We start from the raw sequence: 22,049 nt of genomic DNA, 5'->3' as shown, positions 1-22,049 counted from the left end.
TTGAAAAAAAAAAGCTTTTATTATGTTTGAGTGATCTTTTCAAGGTTTTGTCCATCTTCTCCCTGATTATTGCTTCTTATCTATCTTGTTAGTCTTAGAGTCAATTCTCTAGGTTATCATTCTGGTTTTGGGCTCCTCTTTTTCATCATTTGACCACTTTTACTGTATCTGATCACTGACTTCTGTCTCTTTTGTCTTTTACGGCACTATTCTTCGTCCACATTTTGGTTCAGCTTTCTTGATTTGTTCTGTATATCTTCCAATGAACTCAATTTATTTCATTTTAAAAATACCTGGCCATCAAGCCTTTTAGGTCAGGTAGAAGGTACACAAAACATCCATTATGTTATCAGGTACAAGATAGGCACTGTACCAAGGTGCAGCATTAAACTACAATACCTAGCCCAATGCAGCCTCTCAATCTGGGTTACACAAAATACAAAAGGAATACAAATTGAAATAGATATCCAAGTAGGTATGAATTTTTACCTTGAGCTTCTTGAAGTGATGTCTGTATAGGTACTGTGTGTAATTAGGAGATTTCACCTTTTGTTGGCCATTCCTTGCAATAAAAAATACGTGTTCTTTAAATTTAGTGCTGCCTTTTGATAATGGTTCTCTACAAAAAATCATCTCAATTGGACTATTCGTCCCTTTGTAGCTTAGCATTTTTCCTTCATTTTGATACAGAGGTAATGTTAAAGCATAAGAAATTAAATTGCAAAGCCGGGATTTTTTTCCTGTAGTCTAATGAAAAAATATAAAGTTAACAGTGGCATGTTCATAAGACAACAATACTGCAATTTATTCTTAGTGCAATAGCTGAGAGAAATTTCTCATGAGGATACACTGAAGAAGTTACTGGGTTGCACATCTGTAGAACTGACATTTCAAAAACTGGTAGGCTTGGGGGTCTTCAGGTGTGGTTTAGTGTAGTCATGGAACTTGATAGCCCTAGGCTAAAATTTAGACTAGGTTTCATGAATGATTTAGCTGGGGAAATGCAGAACTTTAACCTGAAGCTGGATAAGCAGAAATGCAGTCTGTGTCATGGAATGCTACCCTGTAGGAATGAGTGATGAAAAATCCCAGATCCCTGGGATCCCTGTCTTAAACTCTGCTCATCACTACTTCAAACCTTTTTCATGCTATTTTTCTATTCCCTTTTGTAAGGCTCATCTTAACTGTTGCTGAGTTCTGAGCTGCAACTTTATGGAATCACCAAATCATAGTACAAGATTGTTGAATGGTAATGGTTTAGAGTTTGCCATTGGAAGTGTTGATTTGGCATTATTTCTCTGTACTACTTAAAAAAAAATCTTGTGTTTTCAACACTGTTTTTTTTTACCTGCATTAGTACTCAGCCCCTGTCATGAGATGTCTGTTTATTTTCCTTTGTCTGTCTAGTATTATTGATAAGCTTTTATTGGTAAGCTTAAATTGTCTTATTCAACCTCATTTTCAGATCATGAATGAATATTGAGGGGTACAAATTCTAGCATTCCAAAAGTGATCTCCCTTTATAAAGAAGCCTGATTAACTGTACAGTTTTTCAGCTTTAAAAAAATAATCTTTAAACATAATTAGGTTTGGACAGTTTAGACTTCCATTCTTTGCAAGAATTTGGTAGTTATTTAAATAGATAAATTTTACCAGATCTCTGCCTTTATGCTTAAAGAAGAAGAATGAATGATTATTTACACTACCCATTTTTTTTTCTAGAAGTAGTATATAAGTAGGGATAAGAAGGTATTTTTCATTATTTTAATAAAGTTGCTTTTCAGCTTATTTTTTAAAGAATGAGGGTGTTCTGGAATGTTGTAAAAACAGAAGAAAAGTATATCTACAAGTAGGAAGTGGTAATAAGTCCTTCAGTGTATGCTGAACTCACAAGAAACAGTTCACTTTGCATCTTGCTATCCAAGGTAATAACACTGGACTTGACTGTTCTCAATCTTGCAGCTTTTCCAGTATGTGTAGTTTGCAGTTTCATGGCTATTTGACATTTTTCGGTTTCTTTCATACTCCTTTTTACTCTCTAGTGTTAACAATGTTTAAGGCAAATAGCAGTTGTTTTCATTCTTAAATGAAGTAGAAAATACTATGGCACATCACTTCTAAATAAGCTATCACAACATTTAATATGTTAAAGTAATACATTATTTTACATACATACTTACATATTTTTATTTTGAAACATCCTTTTTGTATTAAACAACTAAATAGCAAGAATATCATGATCAAAGCATAGCAAGGAAAACAGCAGAAGTTACTGCAGTCTTGTAATAGTAGCTTAAACTCAAGTTGAAAGTATATAATGAAATAACAGAGTTACTAAGGTCTTCTTCCCAGTGCAATATTCTGTTATCTTCATAATACAGTAGGAATTTTGTGTGATAAATGTAGGTGTAGAGGTGTATCTGTTGCTTCTGATGATTTTAGAAAAATAAACAGTAACCAGAGGCCTTGGAAATCTTGACCAGCACTTGAAGAAGTGCTGTATTTACATAAATAGGTGTTTGGTAGAATTAAACACAACACAGAAGTGTCCAAATCCAGTCTTCAGTCTGATAATTATTAGTGGTTCTTAAAGAATATGTCTCCAAATGTCTTGTTTCTGTACTTTCATTGAGGGGTTAGTGCTATAACCTGTAATTTTTAATATAGGTTTGTATGGAAAATACTTAAGAAACAGTACTTTTTTATAATATAACTTTGATGTTAAAGAAAGTATTTTCATGGAATCTGGAAGTCAATCCCATTTTTCAGTCAAATTTGAATGAACAGCACTTAAGTGAACCTTAGTGTTCACTTGGAACCTCCTTATTCATCCTTTAATTCACTTCAGCTTGTGGAAGTTGTATATCCAAAAACTTGACTGAGAGAAGGGGAAGATGGGCAGAATATCTCATTGCACTGAGAAGTTCAGATCTGTCGGCTTACTCTGATGTTTTCTGAAAGAGCTTTCTGATCAGGTTACCAAACCTTTGCAAAAGCTCCTTCTGGGTAAAAAAGTTTTTGTTTGAGAAACAGGTTCTTTAAATGGCACATAATAATTTGAATAAAATCAAGAGAGGAAATTATTTCCTGTACCAAACAGTTATTTTTCTTAACATTAGTCTACTGCTGCATAAAGTACTTTTTTGTTTGTTTTTGAAGTTCTTTGTTGCTTACTGAGTGGGTAGGTAGTTCTGGTAGGCTGCTTAAGCTATTTGCTAACAAAAGTGTGTTTGTGAGACTTGATGGAGCATGTCACAAGGTTGTTGATCTTCAGAGTGAGAAAAATAGACAGAAACTTTGACTGTGTTTCATTGTGCTCCAAACAAAGAGAACACTGATTTAAAATAAAATTAATTTTAAATATGAGTATAACCAGACATAGAAAAACTTAATGCTTAGCATTGAGTAGCTGATGGCTGAGAAATGTCAAACAGCTTATGTTCAGGCATAAAAACGATTAGAATTTTCAGAGGGGTTTATAATTGTACTTTTTTTCCTTGTATTGAGGTTCCTGAATCCTTACTACATTAAGTGTTTCAAGTATAGCTCAAAACATTTATTCATTGCCCTGAACTGGAGGAGGGATACATTTAAAACTACCGTAAAGCCATCAGTGAGGCAAATGAGGAAGTAATTCATGTGTAACCAGGAGTCCATTCTTCTACTTAAATGTTTCATTAGATTTATTGATCAGGCATTTCTCTGGTGTCAAAACATTGATGGTACTTGAGCACCACAACGCTGATCTGTTTGGAAAGTTACTATCTTCTTAATAATAATTTGAAAGACTGCCTCCTCCAGGTCTCTCCCATCGTTTCAAAATGGAATTTGGAATTTCTAACCTAATATTAGATAAATTGGCTTAGATGTTGTTAGTTCAGTGCTGTGAGAAAATGAGAGTGAATTGCTCTTTGTTGTGAGAAACATCTGTATAAGTAAACTTATTTTGAGTAAATGAACTCCTGAGATCAAGATAATGATTTCTTGTAACATTAATCCACCACGTGAGTTGAGAACTAGATGAGAATTTATTTATAAGTGAGTACTTTGAGAAATTCTGTATCACTTTAGGTTTGTCCCATTTTGTTCCATCATAGTTTTTATTTTCTGCACACAGACTCTTAATGTCTTTATTATTGACTTCATGGCTCTTCAGCAATATAAATCGATAGGTTTTTTGGTCTTGTATTTGAAAAATCTTTTGTTTGTCAAATCGAAATAAGTCTTCCTGAACTTCTTAAAATATCTGATTTTGCTGTTTCAGACTGGAAAAGGTAATTTTTCAGAGGAATACCTAGATATTCAGCAAATTGGCATGTAGGGGGTAGGTAGGTTTTCTTTTTAATTTTGAAGTGATGATGTACAAGGTGTTTATATCTAGAGTAGAAGGCATGAATCTCAGAGTTTGACTGTGAAATGTATCGGGTGGCTATTTTCTGAACCTAATTGACATACATCCCTTTTTTGGGGATGAAGGGACCTGTCCCCCTTAAATGACAGTGGCCTGTCTCCCTCAGTAAAAATATTCGTTGAAGGAGTGGCTACTACTTTATTTTTACTCTTAATTAGACACTGTGGAAGGATTTAGCTTGTTAGAATAGGGTTATACAGAAACATCAAGAAGAGTAAAACTTATATCTCCTTTTTTTAGCATTTTCTCCCCAAATGGGGAGAAGACATGGCAACCTGGGGGTTAAAGATAATTTAGCTTTTAAGTAATTCTAATTTTATTCAATTCTTTGTATACTACAACTTGTTTTTTAAAATAACCAGTTGTCAGACCAGTTAAGATGCTTAAGATACCACTTTGCATTATTTAAGTGCAGATCTAGTTTAAATGGTGGGAAAAGCCAAGAACACTGGATTTGATAGTCAGATAAATTCAAATTTAAGAAAAAGTTAAGTAATTATTAAATCAGTTGATTTTGTTTCTTTAACACTGATACTTTTTCAAACAAGTAACCTAGAATTGAGATATTTAGTAGTGAGGTGGTTATTTTCTGACTGTTGATCTTAGTTCATAAGTCAATTTAGAAAACTGCAGAGCAAACTTTTAACAGCATAATTTTCATTGCAGTCAATAAGGGCACTTCATGATATTGTTGTGAGAAAAATCAAAACCAAAAACATCATCAGCCTGAAATTTTCAGAAAATTGTTATTAACCAGATAAAATGGAGTTCCTTTTTTTGCAAGTACCCTAAAAAAAAGCTAGTAATTACCTTATAAAGTGTTAAGAATCATTAATAATTACCTTATTAAGTGTTAATAATCATTAATTTCACTCATGGTAATCTGCCTGTTTTGTTTTCCCTTGTCAATATACTGTTCTAAAAGAATTAATGAATGTGCTGTTACACATTGAAAAATATTGCTAGTAATGGTAATGGTGATGATGTCGAAGCAGGAAGCCAGGTGGAGAGGACAAGGGGTGGGCTTTTGCTAGTCTAACATGACTGCAAAAGCATTTGAAAGCAAAAGTTCCAATGGGTGAAACCAGAGCACCAGATTTTGCACTTCAGAAGCATCTTAATAACAAACTAACCCACAGAGTACCTGCCTGGAGCTAATAGATCCCCCCTCTACCTGCTGTAATTGTTCCTGTTCTGAATGATTGAGCTAATTGCTTAAATTTGTTGGTTATACAAATCAGCTTCTGGACTGAGGTGAAGTGTAAGAATATCGTGCCTGGTGGGCTGTTCGAGTCCAATCCAGTTAGCTATGGACCCCAGCCCACACCATCTTACATGGACAAAAGGCAAAAGGCAAGAAGCACTCTTCTTCACGTGGGGACAAATGTCCTCAGTTTATTCCCAGGTGAGCCCCCAGATGGAAAAGAGTCTGTCACCTCATGGCGGGAGACTTTTAAACCCAGGGGAATGGGGGGGCTGAGGAAGAGGACCACAGCCAATGGGATACCAGTGAGGAGGGGATGAGGGGAGGAGTAAACCTGCTACAAACCAGCACCACCGGGGGTTTTTAGGGGAGGGAAAGACCACGTGATATAAAAGGGGAATCCCACGAGGATACAAACATACTATTCTGTGCAATAATAGAGAACCCAGTGCAAAACAACTAAATATCTATTTATTGCAATACAACAGTGAAGGACTTCAGGTAAAATATTGCAGTAAATATTGAAGTATTTGCAAATTAAAATTGCTTTTTATCCTTGTTTTATTTCTCTTGTGAACTTAAGTATAAGAGGTTATGCATGAGTAACTTTTATAAACTCAGAGGGAGCCTTAAATTTCACTTCAGACTTGATTATAAGCAGCCAGAGTTTCTCAGTTCCTACTTTTTGTTCTGTAATTGGAATATGTCACCTTTAGACTGAGATCCAAGTGCATCTACCTGTTCTTTCAACCTACAATGGCTTAAGAAATTTCACATTAACCATACTTTAAGTCAAGCTTTTGTTTGAATACTGTATGTAAATACTGATCTATGAGATTATTGTTATTTAGCTAAGAAAATAAGAAAACATTGAAAAATGCAAATAGAGGTAACTTTCTCATAGTAATATTTTACTAGGAGTAGATGCCAGAGCAAAAAAATTTGACCTATTAATCAGGTCAGAAACCAATATCAGAGTTTCAATTCATAAAATAATGAGCTCGGGTTATCAACAAGAAGGGGAGAGTACAGAAAGGTAGCATATGTTTAACTTGTCCACAGGTCTTTCAGCAATTTTAAGTAGAGCTGTAACATTCTGTGAAGACAGGGTAGTTTTCTCCTTTTTTACACATCTCTTGACCCTGATGTGGAATGGATTTAATATACTGATAATGGCAATAAATGACTTCAACTCTGTTGCCAGTATTGGCTGAAATTAGTAAGATAATTTAAAATGAATAGTATATGCAGAGAAATTATACAGAAATATTTTGACTCAGCATACTAATGTAACAAACTTTTAAAATGGATACTAAATGAGAAGTATAAATTTCTGCCATCAATAACTAGTTTTATACATTAAATTTAGTGTTCCCATTTTCTGGCAGACCATTGAGGAGTTGCTGGACCAAGTAGTTTAGATGTTTGTGTAGACTGTATTTAAGTGCATATTGAAATGCTGCAAATAGTCTTCAGAAGTCCATTTTGATGTTGCAACCTTTATAAATATATTTCTTTTATCAGCTTACTATATTATTGACAACTAGTCACTGTCAATTTCTAGCAACGGTAAATTTTCTAATATTGATGAGTGAATGTTAATTATTATTATAATGTTAAATATGTATATTATTATAGGTATATTATAATAATGTATATTATTATAATGTTAAATAACAATCTTGTTAATTATTTTAAAATAAAAACTTTACAGTAGTGTAACTTCAGATACATAATATAGCAGACAGCAACAGAAGAGTGTCTGTTGCCATTTCTCCCTCTCTTTTCTCTCCTGAAATTCAGCTGTTTCAATAATGTGTGGTGTTTAAAGTATTTCCTTCCTCAGCAGTCACTGCTGAGGTCTGAAAAGAACTGTGGCTCCCTAATGTTTTAATTTTTTGGCATTTCATACTAATAAAAGTTCTTCTGGCCATATTTCCCCCTGTACCCATTCACAAGTAAGACTGCCATAAGTGGAAGAAGACTGCAGATGAAGGAAAGCAGAAAGAGTGCAGAAAAGAGTGCAGAAAGATGAAGGGATATATGGGAGCGGATATATATTGTTCAACTTCAGTTTTATTTATCAAGTTCATAAAGAGGATTGTAGGAGTGTGATGATGAGACCTCCTTTTGCCTATGTTGGTATCCATGTCCTAAGTGTTGGAACAAGTTTCCTAAGTAATCTTTATGTCAACTATTGTTTCCTATTAACTGGATTTGGATTTCCTTGTCTGGTGCTCTACAGCACACAACAAACTCAAAATATTGCTGTATGATACTGATATGGATTGTATAGCATACACTCTTATTTGTTTTGTGGTAATGCATTTTGCTTCAGAAGCTGGTGACCCACTCTCCCACTGTGGCCTTGTGAGGCTCTGGCTTGAAGCAGTAGCACAGCTTGCCTGAAGAGGCTGGAGGACAGCATTCAGATACCTATATTAACCTGTAAAAAGCTGTTTTAAAAGCCCGTTAACCTGTTTAAAAGACTGAAATGTATAGGCAAGTGACTGATGAGTGGCAGAGACACTCTTTAAGGTGTTACAAAAATACCCTGTATCAGTTTGAAACTAAAAGGTTATGAACTGTTGCTCAAGCTTAAGCAGGAACATAGATGAGAGTTTTTGCTTTTTCTCTCATTGTTGTGTGTTGATGTTACATATTTAACATAAGTTCTTGTGTATTCACATTTGACATCTCCCAGGAAAGCTGAATTTGAAGTGTTTGCAAAACTGCTCCTTAGTAACTAAATAACAAAATATGTTCAAGCAGAGGCTTCTGAACTTGGCAGTAATAAACTTACTTATTTTGGATTTTGACCAGAACCTTAGGTAGAGTGGGAAATACATAGGAGAAGGATGTAGCTGTCCCAAGAGTCTGAGCACCCTGTCTTAACTTTTAAAATTCATTTGTTCTTCAGTTGGAAATACTATATTTTTCTTTTTGGTCTTCAGTGACAGCTGAGTGGTATGGAGATCAGCAAAGAAATAAAGGGAAGTACTGTCCTGAAGGAAGACTTACAAAGTTAATTGTAATTCTTCCCCTAATGTGAACTAAACTCATCCTTACTAGATGCTGTTTCACTGTAAGATAGATTGGGAAGTGTTGTAACCGTAAGGGCTTATGGAATCATTTTAGGCTGTTTGTGCCATCGAAGGGATTTCTTGCCATCTTTGTAAAATGAGTTCTCCTTTATTAAGTAGTCTTACAGTAAATCTAGAGAGATTATTCCATTCATTTTTGAAACACTTAACATTTCTTGTCTTTTTCCGTTAGAACAGTTCCCTATTCCTCAGTTGTTGTACACATGGATGTCTTTTACAGGTTTCTGATACCTAGCATGCCTGTCTTACAAATTCAGTCTTCCATCTTTCAGTGAAGTATAGCACCAAAATAGAATTCCCACTAGGATCCTATATGTGTTGTATAGAATGTAGGATTATTTTGTGGATCTTGGATGCTACCATTTTATAACACCACGAGTTTTTTAACTTATTCAGCTTGCAAAACACTAAATCTGATTCATCTCTAGAACTATCTGCAGATCGTTACCTGTCCTGTATGTGTACAGTACAGTATTTCCTATAACTGAGTAAACTTTGAACTCCATTTTTCTCATGTGTGTATATAAGTGTTAAGTTTGTGTTGCTCTTCTGTCAACTTCAATCTTTCCAGCTCAGCTGCTTTAGGTAATCATTATTGTGCTGTGTGGGTTTGGTTCCATTCCTTAAGTGATTGTGCTTCTTCTAGTACTTTGTAAAGTATGGGGACTGTCTACATGAAGAAATTGCTAAGTAATCTAACCTATCTCAGTTCACAACTGAGCTTGCCTGTTACTCTCTTGGGAGCTGCCTATCTAAATCTGAAGCTGTACATATAATGCACTTAAGATAATTTAAATCTTTGTATCCATGAAAGCTGTGATATGTTCCTAATTAAAAAGCGTTCACTCCCATCTAGTTAGAACATTAACAGATAGTCTTCACAGTCAGAGGTCTGGAGCTCTTCTCTCAAGCCCCTCCCCCTAAAAGGTAGTGAACTTAATTGAAATGGCTTACTCCTGTCTTTCCCATAAATTAGCTAAATATACTAATTGATTCAAGATTCAAATGCACAGAAAGGTTAAAGTAAATTTTTGATCACTGCATAGCCAGGCTGGTGAACTAGGGTGTTCTGAAATAGCTAATGAATGCCTGAAAATTACAGTTCAAATTGCAAATTAGCAGAGTGTTGCCTTGTAGGTGCAATACTGTTTGAAGGAAAACACTTGAAAAAGTGCTAACTCAGTATCAAATAATGTGAAAGGCTTGTGACACTACTGCTCCACTAAGCTGTTGCGTATGTCAGTCAACATTTTTGCAGTGTTATTTAACAAAGAATGATGTACCTGGCTAAAGTAAACTTGGTCTCAAGACTAATGCTCGGGCTTGAAGTGGCGAGAGCTCTAGAAGAGTCAACTTGCAGCTGGCTGTGGAGTAAATAACTGGTCTCATTGCTATGAACAAGTGAGATTCCAGTATTAAACTCAGAAGTGTTATTAATTCACTTTGTAAATCGTTTGGATAGTGTATACTTTCATTTAATAGAAGTAAGGTATGTCACCAGCAGAATGACATGCAGTTATATCTAAGAGTCTGAGTTCTCCGTGGCAAAATGGTAGCATGTTTTACAAGGTCTCCCTGAAAACAGTATTGTTCATTGAGGGAGACCTGTGTCAAGCTTGACTTTGGTGATAAATGCCCCTTCAGATTAGGGTACGCTCTTGGTATCAAGAACTGAAAGTAGAAAGCTGCAATGTAAAAGTAGTGAGTGGTTCAACAGTTGAAAGTTGTCACTTGCCAATACTGTATGCTAGTTACTCAGAATTATTAGTGATTACCTCAAAAAATACTGGGCATCAACAGCTTAATAGAATAGTCTTCGGTACTCTGTATGTCTCAGCCTACCAAAGGTGGTCTTTTTTAGCTTTCTCAAAGGCCTTTTTAGGAGGTGGCTTTTCTTCAGTGAGCTTTCATTACAGTGAAACTTAATGAGGTGATATTAATAGATGTTAGTTGATCCCCTTGCTGTAGGGAGGAGCGCTCAACCGCATGGGTGGGGTGCACAAGTGCCAATAAGACATAGTAACATTGAAGAGAGGTAACTTTCTGGCTCTTTTGTGAGACACACACACCACCATTATCCAGGAAAAGTCCTGAAGAAAGGAGTAACTCCAGAACCTAATATGACTCAAAAGAGTTGAAGGAATTCTTTTGGAAAGACATCATGGCTTGGGGCATCTGCTCTTTTAATTTAATGTCCTTGCCATTTATCAGAACTTCTTAAGGTAATTCTTCCTGTATAATTTTCACTGTAGGTCAGCAAAAAGATCCTTTTTTTTTTCTCTGAAAACAGATCAAGCATGAAAATATGCATTTGCTGTTATTTTTTAATGTTGTCTGTGTATAGGCTGACTGCAGAGGAAAAGAAAGTTCATGCTCTTGAGCATACCTATTTTAAATAGTAGGTCAGAAAGAAAGGGTTTAATATTTAACTGCTGCTATTTAAATATCCCATATTGCTTGGTATGAACATAGGCATCAGAAAACTGGGGGAATGGAGGGTCAAATAGAGAAATGTGTCTATCTTTCTATAGTATTTGTGTATTACTGCAAAATTGCTTGTTTAAGTAAACAGATCACTTGAAGATGCTCAGCTGATAAGTTACTTGCTCTGATGTATGGTATGATGGGGGTACTGAAATTTTGTAAGAAGCTGTGGTTTCAGGGAAAGATTAGATGGGTTATTCAAGTTATTATTCCTTTGCTGTCAATAACAGAGAGTTCTTTCTTTAAAGTTTAATTAAATACTAATTAAATTTCAGTGAGGGAAACTGAACTTGGGTATGTCTTGTACGTTCCATTATTTTAGTACTGGTATCAGCAGTAACTCTGATACATATGACAGTGCACGTCATTTGACGTTGCTAAATTTGCTAAGTGCACTCATTGCTGAAAACTGTGTATTTCCTGAAAGAAGACTAGGGGAATGCCAGTGACTCAGCAGTTTCAGTTGACTATACAAGCGTGTTTGCTGCAGCAAACCTAAATGTTTTCACTTCCAAATTGTTGAAACTTCCCTTTCAGGACTGAAAACAATAGTTCTTTGTCTGTCTTGACACGCTTTTGCCATTCTTGGGCCCATGATGGAACAGCAGCTGTTAAATTGCAGCTTTATTAACAAGTAGTTACAGTTAGTACTGTCTAAAGCTGGACTAAGGCTTTGTCCATTCCAGCCCAACACACTTGATTAATTATAAACAAAGCAGATTGTTTCACTTTGACCAACCCAGTCTTTCTTTGACTGTTGTGTTCCATGTTTCATAACAATTGCTTTGGCTTTGAAAATAGATACTATAATTCCCTAAAGAATGCATCCTTGTGGGATGTAGGCCTGAGAACGTAATCGGACATGCTCTGGTCAGGAGGTGGTACTAGAGATCTTGCATCCTAGTCATTTTATGGTAAAAAGGTTAACTGCTTCTTACATAGCAGTTAACTATTCCTTGCTTGTGTTATAGTATTGTCTGTTTCCAGCAAAATAATTTCTCTGTCTTGAAACAGTTCTTTTTTAACAAGGTGAAGTTTTTTTGCCTCAATTTGCTGGTTCTCAGACTTTCAGATGTAAATAAAAGGTTTGGTTAAATTCTGTCTCCTTCAAGTTTTGATTTATTCTTGTGCCATTCAAAAAGTGCAGCATCTACTTATTTCCATTCTTGTTTCTACCTGTCTCCAAATATGCTCAGCAAGGTTAAGCAGAAAATATATAATTCATGTGCTTTGTGATGTTTAGTGGGTTTGAGGCACTCTGTTAGGTAAACCTGCCAATTTTGCAAAGTACAAAGAAAGGGCAAAGATAACAGCTACTTAGACTATAGCTCCCATAATCTAATCAAACATTACGCACAGAATTACACACAGAATCACTTGGTTGGAAGAGACTTCAAGGTCATTGAGTCTAACCCATGCCCTAACATCTCAACTAGACCATGGCACCAAGTGCCACATCCGATCTTTTTTTAACACATCCAGGGATGGTGACTCCACCACCTCTCCGGGCAGACCATTCCAGTACTTGATCACTTTTTCCATAAAGAATATCCAAACTGTATTTCCCTTGACACAGCTTGAGAAAGAGACCTCCACACTGGAGAAAGAGACCAACCCCACCTGACTACAGCCACCTTTCAGGGAGTTGCAGAGAGTGATAAGGGCACCTCTGAGTCTCCTTTTCTCCAGGCTAAACACCCCCAGCTCCCTCAGTTGTTCCTCACAGGGTTTGTGTTCCCAGCCCCTCTCCAGCCTCGTTGCCTCCTCTGGACACGCTCCAGCGTCTCAAGGTCCTTCCCAAACTGAGTGCCCAGAACTGGACACAGCACTCAAGGTGTGGCCTCACCTGTGCTGAGTACAGAGGAGAATGACCTCCCTGCTCCTGCTGGCCACACTGCTCCTGACACAGGCCAGGATGCCCTTGGCCTTCTTGGCCACCAGGGCACACAGCTGGCTCATGTCCAGTCATGTACATGTTCATGTCAGCCAGTACCCCCAGGTCCCTTTCTGCCTGGGCACTGTCCAGCCACCCCCTCACCAGCCTGTAACGTTGCAGGGGGTTATTGTGGCCAAAATGCAGGACTCAACACTTGGAGTTGAGTTCACTTCATCCTTGTTGGACTCTGCCCATCCATCTAACAGTTCCAGGTCTCTCTGCAGAGCCCTCCCACCTTCCAACAGATGGACACATGCTCCCAGCTTAGTGTCATCTGCAAATTTACTAATGAAACACTCAATCCCCTCATCCATGTCAATAAAGATATTGAACAGAACTGGCCCAGCACAGACCCCTGAGGGACACCACTGCTGACTGGCCCCAGCTGGATGTGGCACCGTTCACCTCCACCCTCTGGGCCCAGCCATCCAGCCAGTTCCTAACCCAGCACAGAGTGCTCCTGTCCAAGCCATGGGCTGCCAGCTTGTCCAGGAGTGTGCTGTGGGAGACAGTGCCAAAGGCCTTGCTGAAGTCCAGGTATGCAACATCCACAGCCTTTCCTGCATCCACCAGGCAGTCACCTGGTTAGAAAAAGAGACCAGGTTGGTCAAACACAACCTGCCCCTCCTAAACCCATGCTGGCTGGGTCTGACACCCTGGCCATCCTGTAAGTTCTGTGTAATGACAATCAATATAAACTGTTCATCACCTTACCTGGTACTGAGGTCAGGATAACTGGCCTATAAGTCCCAGGATCCTCCTTCCTCATTCACCCTTTTTGGGAATGGGTGTCACACTGGCCAGCTTCCAGTCCTCTGGAACCTCGCCAGTGAGCCAGGACTGTTGGCAAACGATGGAGAGTGGCTTTGCAAGCTCACCTGCCAGCTCCCTCGTCACCCTGGGATGGATCCCATCTGTTCCCATGAATTTATGAACATCCAAGTGGCTCAGCACTTCTCTGACTGCCTCCTCCTGGATAACAGGGATTCTGCCCCCTGACATCATCTGCCTACCCAGGAGGACAGTTGTCCTGAGAGCAAGCCATCTTCCCACTAAAAACTGAGGCAAAGAAGGCGTTAAGCACTTCTGCCTTCTCCTCATCTGCAATTACTGAGTTCCCTTCCTCATCCAATAGAAAGCAAAGGTTGGTCTTACCCTTCCTTTTGACATTAATATATTTATAAAAACATTTTTTATTATCCTTTACAAAAGTTCCCAAATTAAGTTTGAACCGAGCTTTGGCCTGCCTAGTTTTTTTCTACATGCCCTAGCAACTCCCTTGAATTCTTCCTGAGACCTGACCCTCCTTCCAAAGATGATACATCCTCTTTATATTCCTAAGTTCCTTCAAAACATTGTTTCCCATCCAGGCTGGATGTTTGCCTTGTCGACTCATCTTTTGGCACACAGCGACAGTCTGTTCCTGTGCCCTCAAGATCTCTGTTTTGAAGCATGGCCACCTTTCCTGGACTCCTTTGTTTTTAAGGGCTGCTTCCCAAGGAACTCTGAATAAGTCTCCTGAATAGGCCAAAGTCTGCCCTCCAGAAGTCCAGTGTAAAAGTCTTACTGATGTTCCTCCTGATTTCACCAAATATCAAGAACTCTGTAATTTCATAATCGCTATACCCCAAGTGGCTTCCAACCACCACATCTCCCACCAGCCCATCTCTATTTGCGAACAAGTCTAACATAGCCCCCCGCTTGGTGGGCTCACTCACCAGCTGCAACAAAAAAGTTGTCCTCCACACACTCTCAAAACTTCCAGGACTGCTTCTTTTTTGCTGTATTGTTTCCAGATATCTAGTAGGTTAAAGTCACCTACAAGAACAAGGTCTGGTGATCCTGAAACATTCTCCAGCTGTTTTATAAAATAAGTTGTCCACCTCTTCTTCCTGGTTGGGTGGATGATAACAGACACCCAGTAGGATGTCAGCCTTGTTGGCCTTCCCCTTAATTCTTACCCGTAAGCATTCAACTCCATCATCATTAGTTTCAATACCCATGGCATCAAAAGCCTCCCTAATATAATGGGCCACCCCTCCACCTCTTCTCCTTTTCCTATCTCTCCTGAGTAGCTTGTAGCCATCCCATGCAGTGCTCCACCTATGTGAGTTGTCCTACCACATTTCCATGATGGCAGTTACATCATAGCTTTGCTGTTGCACCTTGGCTTCCAGCTCTTCTTGTTTGTTATACATGCATTAGTGCACATGCATCTCATCTGGGCTGCTGATTTCACCCCTAACTCAGCATTATCACCCTTGGGCCTGCTTCCAGACAGCCCAGCTGCATCCCCTTCCCCCTTCAAACCTAGTTTAAAGCCTGCTTAATGAATTCTGAAATTGAGAGCTGAAATTCTTCTACCCTTAACAGAGAGATGCAGCCCATCCAGTTCCAGTGGGCCCGGTGCTGAAAACGTTGGCCCATGATCAAAGAACCCAAAATTCTGCTGATGACACCAAAGCCTCTTCTTCGCTTCTTGACTCTCCTATTCCTTTCATCATTTTTCTCTGCCACCAAAGGCACTGAGCAGAACACTACCTGTGCTCCTGCCCGGTCAACGACTTGACCCCATGCCCTAAAGTCTCTTTTAATTGCCCTGACTCCTCTTTTCAATCTCATCACTGGAAGCCTGGAGTATCAGCAGTGGGTAATAATCAGAGGGCTAAGTTAGCCCAGGAAGTCTCTCAGTAATATCCTGTACCCAGGCCCCAGGGAGGGAGCAAACTCCTTGTGGGATGTGGGAGCAAACACATGTGGGGTCCTCTGTTCCCCTCAGAAGGGAGTCACCTGTTCCACTACAACTACCCTTCTTTTCTCTTTAATATTAGACGTGATGATCCCTCTGACAGATGAAGTGTAATTGGGAGGCCCACTGGGCAGATAATTTTCTTCTATATCATCTGGCTGACCCTCTGGATTCAGGGCCTCATACCTATTCTGAAGTGGCACCTGGCTAGGTGATGGGGTCGGGAGGAACTTCTATTACCTCCCCAAGTAGGAACCCATTTCCTGTTCCCTTCATCCACCCGGTGTCTTCCTATTGCCTTACAGTGGGAAGCATGGGGGTCCTCTGACTCCTGGTGGGCCTCCCTCAAGGATGGCAGGGAAGAACTCCACCAACCTATCTCCTTCTCACTTTCCCTAATACTCCTTAGTGTTCCAACTTCCTCCCTAAGCTCGGCCACTAGCAAAAGTAGGTCATTCACCTGGTCACACTGCAGGCAGGCTTCCTCTGCAACACCCCCTGAAACCACTGATAAGCTTAAACAGTCCTCACAGGAATGGGTCTGGACAGACACATCCTTTTTGGAGGGTTCCATTTGGTTACATACACTTGTAGTAACTGCAGTTTTTGCCTGTGTAAAAAACATTACTAACAAAAACACCAAAACCAACTTACCAACAGAAACACAACAAACAACAAATTAAAAACTCCACTAGAAGGAGGAAACCTGCAACCCCGCCTGTGTGAACTGCCAGGTGAGCTGTTATACCACACCCCTGTTTGCCCACTCCTGTTCACCTTGCTCCCTAGAGCTCTCCTTTTTTCACCCTGCCTCTTGCCAGAGGAAAACCCCGCCTTGAGCCTGCATGGCTCATGAGAATGAGGAACCAACCTGCTCAGTGCTCTTTTAATCACCCAATACATAGGACTTAAGGTTTGTGTAAGTATATCTAATTGATCCTCAGAGGGTGACTGGAATGATTTGTGTTTTAATTCTTGAAAAGAGGCCATCATGCTGGCTAGACATGTCTTCAACAGATGGAGAGTGTTCAGCTGATAGTACTAGTCATATGTAGTGTCTCTCAGATATCTACCTGAATAGACAGAACCTGGAGTAAAAAACATGCTCCATTTTGGGTTTGAACTTGGTCATATGGGAAGAAAGTCTGAAATATGTGGATCTGGGGCTTCATTTAGGAGAAAAACTTGTGTTACACTTGACTAGAAAGGTTCTCTGCCCTCTTTGTTGATTGATACTGTCTTGATATAAGAGCCCTGTGTTAGACAGCAAATCTGCTGTTATTCTTAACTGTTCTCAAGTGTGAGGCAGATTTGAGTCTGGAGTGCTTTTGGAAGTAGATACAATAGCTTCACTTTCATCATTTTTATTGCTGCTGCTTTTTCAATCCCTGAACTGGAGTATGAGATCTGTCAGAATTTGAAAATCTGGTAACAGAATTTGTATTTTGTCAATGCCATACAGAATGGTCAGGAAACATCTTACCTACCATCAAGTGGGAGTTTCCCTCCCCTCATTTCACAAGGGGATAAAGGCAACTTTTAGTATGTTGCAGTTCAAAGCAATCAACAGCAAGAATATCACCATTCTCCTGAAGTCTTAATGTCCCCCATATGCACACTGGAATCTCTGCAGGCAATAGTATCAGTTTCAGTTTGCCAGCTCTTAATACATGTGCAGCTTTCTCACGGTGAATTATTTGGGGGTACACTTGCGTGAGAGAATCAACAATGGGATTGGACCTCAGCAGTATGTAGAAAATATGAGTCTACAAAATAATTGATTACGTAGATGCTGAATGTATTTGTGCAGTTGCCTGGGTTTTTCATAGTGCAGTGGGCAATTAAAGCAGAAATTCTTACAGAAGGGGCTCTACAGCTTGTACAAAACAGATGTGCTGTCATGAAATAAGATAATTTACTTACTATAGAAGACTTAAGTTAAAATAGGCACTAAACTGCTTGTTTATTATACTATTCTCTAGCTAATGCTTATCACAGGGAGGTTTTTGTTTTGGTACCAGCTCTGTTCCGGCACCCTTTATCTTGTTTATACTTTTTACCCCTCTGGAAAGCAAAGTAAGACCAAAATGGTGTCCCAAAGGTTAGTGCATAGCCTATTAAGGACCAACAGTATTACGGTTCTGTGTAGAACTCATGATAGCATTTATCTTCAAATTCCTGAACATTTTAGGGCCTAGATCCTCTGATTTGCTTTCCTTTCCTCTAATGTACTAGAAGCAGCCTTTTGTGAGCTGTTTTCCAAACAGTTTCCAGATTTTTCCTTCAAGAGCAGGGTAGGTCAGCTTGTTGTAGAGACCTGTGCTGTGCTTGAAGTTGTTTTTCCTATTACACAGAGGATATTTGCTTTCAGCAAATAAAAGCAGTCTGGGTTTTTTTTGCATCACTAATAGTGTGGAGGTTGTTTTTGTATTGGCAAGTAAGTTTAATATCTTTACTGATATGTTTGTTAATATTGTATGTAATATCAGTTAATATTTTAGTTTTCAAAGATGAGTTTTCTGAAAGTTGCTTTTCATAAAACAGTTTTACAGACTCCGAAATAAGCCTGTATAAATTCAAGTGTTATGAATACAGTAAATAACTTATTTCAGAGGAAATATGTCTGTATAATTACTTCATGACTTTAAATGGGTTTGGTAGGCTTTAAATAAAACTTTGTTTCTTCTAATGTTTCTCAAAGTGAGCATACATATGGAGAAAACTAGTTTGGTGATGGCCTATTTAATGTATAACCTGTATATGAAGAAATCCTGTGCCTATTTGCCTGGTTGGTATATAAAAGTAATTTTAATGATGAGCTATGTATTTGCAGACTAATGACAGAGCATCTGAACGTAAAAAAAAAATCTTCTACTTGAGCATGGTGCTTGAGACACATGTGCCCAATTTTCTCTGAGACAAACTTTTTCAAAGCTAAATTATATTGAGCCTAGCTACTTCTTGTCAGATGAAGTTCTAAAAATCTGAGCCAGAACATTTGTCAGAATGATTTGGTACTATGTCTTTGGACAGTCTTAAGTGAAAATGAGTGTGTTCTTAGTTGGTTCACTGTTTTGAACTGTCTGAGAAGTCTTGACTTCAGAATAATTTCTTTAATCTCTGTTACAATTTCTAATTCACTGTCATCCATTCAGCACTAAATGTCATTTTTGCTACTAGCACGCTGTGTGGAAAACTTTATCCTCTCTAAGCAATGTATCTCAAATGTAATTATAAAGGCTAAAGGTAAAACTGCTCTGGTTTTAACTGTCTACCAAGAAAAGGAGGTTTCTATGCCCCGGGACTGAAGCAGAAACAGGGTAAGGGTTACTATTGGTCAAAGACCACTAGTAACCTCCAGCAGTGTCTGTTTCCTTTTCGCTATTTCCCTCTAGTGGTCACACACGATACTGACTTGGGGAGATTAAACAGATGAACTGGTACTAACCCGAAAGTAATACGAGTATATGACAACTTAATTTTCCCAGTCATGATCTGTTAGACCACAGAGTATTGTGAAACCTTATGACAGAAGGACATACTCTTATGTTTTGAATTGGGGATTCACCAAGGTTTTGGAAATTATTTGAATATTTATCCTTTTAGATATCTAAATGTGTCTTTTACATGAAAGATACAAAGCTTTTACGTTAGATAAACTCATAATCTGAGTTTTCTTATAAAGTTTTTTGATGTGACATCTGCTTTACATGCATATCTTTGCCATTCTCTGTCTGTGGCTAGGTATTACATCTAAACATTAGAAACATTTAGATAATTTATCCCTTTAGTATTATATTGGACTTGTTCTTAACTCATAAACTAAAATGAGATTTATAGAATCATGTGGTTTTATTCTTTAAAACAATTAATCTTCTTTTATTATTGGTAAAACAATGTTTTATGTAACTTTTTTTAGATCTTGGTAAGCCATCTAGTGTATCATAGAATTGCTAAGATCGAAAAAGATCTTTAATATTTCCACATTCAGTTATCAACCCAGCAACACCACCATGTTCACCACTAAACCATGTTATCAAATGTCATATCCACACATTTTTTTAAACATTTTCAGGTATGGTGACTCCACCACTTCCCTGAGCAGAATATTCCAGTGCTTTCCTACCCTTTCCATGAAAAAATTTTCATAATGTCTAAACTAAACCTCCCTTGCTGCAACTTGAGGCCATTTCTGCTTGTCCTGACACTTGCTACTTGGAATAAGAGACTGACACCCATCTCACTACAGCTTCCTTTCAGGTTACTTTAGAGAGTGATAAGGTCTTCTATGAGCCTCCTTTATTCCAGGCTGAGCTACCCCAACTCCCTCAGCCACTCCTCATCAGGCTTGTGTTCCAGACCCTCCACCAGCTTCATTTGACTTAAGATCTTGCAAATGCTTCTTCCTATGTAGGCTGGGGCAGGCACCTCAGGAAGAGTACAAGGATGTTGGGAAGTCATGTAGAGAAAAAATCAGAAAGGAGAGACCTTAGCTAGAACACAGTCTGGTCACTGCTGTATAAGGTAAGATGTTTTTCCAAATGCATTAACAACAAAAGGACGGCCAAGGAAAATCTCCATCCTTTAATGGGCATGTGGATGGGGAGCGCTGTCACCAAAGATGAGGAAAAGGCTGAGGTACTTAATGCTTTCAAATACCCTCAGGGCAAGCAGCCCCCTGAGCTGCTAAACAGGAATGAGGATCAGAATAAACTTCCTGTAACTCAGAAGAAAGTGACCTCCCATGACACTTAGCTTCTCACAAGTCTATGGGGCCAAATGAGGGAACTGATGAAATACCTTTCCAAGCCTCTCTGCATCACTTATGATCAATCCTAGTTTAACCAGGGACACACCCTAGATAACTGGAGATTTGCAAGTGTAGTGCCCACCTACAAGAAGAGTCAGAATCAGGATCTGGGGAACTACAGCCTGACCTTGGTGACCTCAGTGCTGGGGAAGGTTATGGAACAGAGTATCTTGAGTGTGATGACTGGCACATACACGACAACAAAGTCATCAGGCCCAGCCAGCATGGATTTGTGAAAGGCAGGTCCTGCCTGACCAACCTGATCTCCTTTTATGACAGAGTGACCTGCTTAGTGGATGAGGGAAAGGCTGCAGGTGTTTTCTATCTAGACTTCACCAAAGCCTTTGACACCATTTCTGATAGCATTATCCTGGAGAAACTGGCAGCCTGTGGCTTGTACAGGTGTACTGTTCACTGGGTGAAAAACAGCTGGATAGTCAAGACCAAAGAGTGGCAGTGGATGAAGTTACATTCAGCTGGTGGCCGATCAGCAGTCCTGTTCCCCAGGGCTCAGCACTGGGTCCAGTTCTGTGTTGTGTCCTTACAGACAATCTGGATGAGGGGATCAAGGGTATCCTCACTCAGTTTGCCGGCAACAAGTTGGGTGGGAGTGTTGATCTGCTGGAGGTTAGGAGGGCTCTGCAGGTTGAACATTGGGAAGAAGTTTTTCACTGAATCAGGTATTGGAATGGGCTGCCCAGGAAACTAATGGAGCCTCTGGAGACATGCAGTAAAAGTTAGCACTTTTAGTGGCACTTAGTGTTGTGGTCCATTTGGCATGGTGGTGTTGGGTCAAAGGTCGGACTCCATGATCTATGAAGTCTTTTCCAGCCTTAATGATTCTGATTATTTTCTGCCTGTCATGCAGAATGGTAGAGTTTGTCCTTAGATAATTATGCCTTCAGAACCCTGATACTTTATATATAATATGTTCATCTGTTGTTTGAAGGTAAAATTACCTTTGGACAGAATTATTGCCTAGGTAATATATGGAATCTATATGTTGTCAAATAGATGTACGATTAGAAATGCATGTAAAGCTTCTACAGATGGCAGAGTGCTGTTGCATTTTTTTTTAACTAGACTGGACTTTGTTTTTAAACAAACATGGTTTTCACTAGTAGTTGTACTAGTTTTTATCTTCAACCCTGGACAACTTGAGCAATCTGAAGCTGTATCAGGAACATGACAAAAAGTTGGCTGTCTTGGAGTCCCTTATTTTGTATAACTTTTTTTATTTCAAATGTAATAACTTTTTTGGTTCAAATGTGTCAGTGAGCCTCAGTTGTTTTTGAAGGAAGTAGGTGTTGAGAGCTAACAAGGGCTATAGCAAGAAGGAAATAAGAGAGTC

General features: G+C 38.8%; 1 protein-coding gene across 2 annotated transcripts in view; it reads left to right on the top strand.

Annotated features, from left to right (window-relative positions):
- Nucleotides 1-22,049, top strand: part of CERT1 (ceramide transporter 1) — an 82,395-nt gene that overhangs the window by 23,745 nt on the left and 36,601 nt on the right. The window lies entirely within an intron of this gene.

This window comes from Agelaius phoeniceus, chromosome Z, assembly GCF_051311805.1.
Source record: "Agelaius phoeniceus isolate bAgePho1 chromosome Z, bAgePho1.hap1, whole genome shotgun sequence".
Taxonomy (NCBI): Eukaryota; Metazoa; Chordata; class Aves; order Passeriformes; family Icteridae; genus Agelaius; species Agelaius phoeniceus.
Note: the sequence above shows the minus strand (reverse complement) of the source record. Positions and strands in the feature narration are given on the sequence as shown.